The 1,926-nt window shown below is 44.1% G+C and overlaps 1 non-coding gene across 1 annotated transcript; it reads left to right on the forward strand.

The window, feature by feature from the left end:
* The first annotated feature begins 516 nt into the window (after positions 1-516).
* On the forward strand, positions 517-623 carry LOC120276633. The gene has a single exon (XR_005541343.1). It is a non-coding gene; the product is annotated as a small nucleolar RNA R71 (small nucleolar RNA).
* The last annotated feature ends 1,303 nt before the right edge of the window (positions 624-1,926 follow it).

A 1,926-nucleotide genomic window follows, 5' to 3' on the forward strand; every position in this document is an offset into this window, starting at 1 on the left:
GGGGCTTGTTGTTGTTGTTGAAACCCGGTGGCCGCATGGCCTTTTGTGGTCCTTGATTACTCCATGAAAAGTTGGGATGATTCTTCCAACCTCGAATTGTAAGTATTGCTATATGGGTTCCCTTGAGGTCTCATGCCATTACCTACAAAGTCAACGTTTTCCACTGAAGAAACATCACCAATAACGATCGGGCAATCGGAGGGAGCATGTCCTCCACCACAACCGGTGCAATTGGTCACGGCCGCAACTCTATTCGAAGCTATGAGATCTAGCTTCTTACTAAGACTCTCTACTTGCGCCGCCAATGAGGTTACTGCATCGATTTCATGGAGACCGGCCACCTTCTTCTTCTCCCTAGCATTCCATTGGTAGCTATTTAACCCCATTTCCTCAATTAATTGACGAGCCTCATCGGGAGTTTTGCTACCTAAGGTACCTCCTACTGCCGCATCCAAGAGTTGCCTTGTACTCGGGTTCAAACCATTATAAAAGGTTTGAACAATCATCCACTCCGGGAATCCGTGTTGCGTACACTTTCTCAGGAGCTCCTTGAACCTTTCCCATGTCTCGAATAGAGACTCCAATTCCAACTGAACAAAGGACGAGATCTCATTTCTAAGCTTTGCTGATTTTCCGGGAGGAAAATAACGGGCTAGAAAAGCTTCTACCATCTCCTCCCATGTAGTGATTAATGCTCTAGGTAATGAGTGTAGCCACTGCTTCGCTCTCCCCTTCAAGGAAAATGGGAAGGCTCTCAATTTGATGGCATCATCAATCACCCCATTTATCTTCAGCATATCGCACACTTCGAGAAAGCTCTCTATGTGACTGTTTGGATCCTCATCGGCCAAACCTTTGAATTGTGCGGACTGCTGCAGCATATGGATGAATGCCGACTTTAGCTCGAAGTTCTGAGCTGTAATCGGGGGACGCACAATACTCGATTGTGTCCCCAACACTGAAGGTCTGGCATAGTCGGATAGTGTTCGCTGTTGCTCATTCTGTTCTGCCATGTTTTTCAGATTCCTCTCCTTCCAAATCAGCTGAATTATGCTGTTCTTGCACAGGTTTTTTACCTTTTCTTCTAAGTGTACATTCAAGGTCAGGGTCTCCTTCAATCAATATAGATGGATTCCCTCGGGTCATAACCTGGAGCTGCACCAAAAAGAAAGAAAAAGAAAATCAGAACAATGATAGAATAAGAAGACGTGAAATAGAATGTGTGGTGAAATAGCTAAGAAAACAAAGTGGAAAGTATCCCTAAACGCCTAGCTCCCCGGCAATGGCGCCAAAAACTTGACAAGGTCCCTTTGCGTATATCCCGCAAGTGTACTGGTTTGTTGAAGTAATAATCCCGGGTGAGCGAGTATCGAATCCACAGGGAGTAGGGAATAAAAATACTTAATTCGATTCTTAGCTATGTAAAAGATCAATGATAATGAGTGTGACAATGATTCAATTCTCAACAGTAAAAACAACAAGTAAGAGAGCAAAAGTAAAGAAGGGGGTAAGGTAATCGATAAAGATGGGGTACCCGGATAATGCTCCACCTAGGATAATTGTTTCAAGTGCAAGAACCCTCTATTATGCTTCCTAATCAATGCAATGGTGAGTCATGGAAATCCTTAATTACATAGTCCCAAATCTTAGGTCAACTATGTCTAACTCTATACATGTCCCGGAGGAGAAATCGAACAATCTCAACACCTCGCACTCGCATAGAGTTGCAATGAGCTCTAGGGATTCCAAGTGATAAATCTCTTCCTAATGATAGACCTAACCCTTTGGTCCAGGTGAAAAGTCCCTAACCACAATTGAGCCCTAGATACTAAGATCACCTCAACGCTTCACTCCGTTGCACGCACAACTAAGCCTCAGCGGAAGTTCATCCCTTAGACCATTCACTCTATTATGGCCGCAAAGAAC

The sequence above is a fragment of the Dioscorea cayenensis genome, chromosome 14 (assembly GCF_009730915.1).
Source record: "Dioscorea cayenensis subsp. rotundata cultivar TDr96_F1 chromosome 14, TDr96_F1_v2_PseudoChromosome.rev07_lg8_w22 25.fasta, whole genome shotgun sequence".
Classification (NCBI taxonomy): domain Eukaryota; kingdom Viridiplantae; phylum Streptophyta; class Magnoliopsida; order Dioscoreales; family Dioscoreaceae; genus Dioscorea; species Dioscorea cayenensis.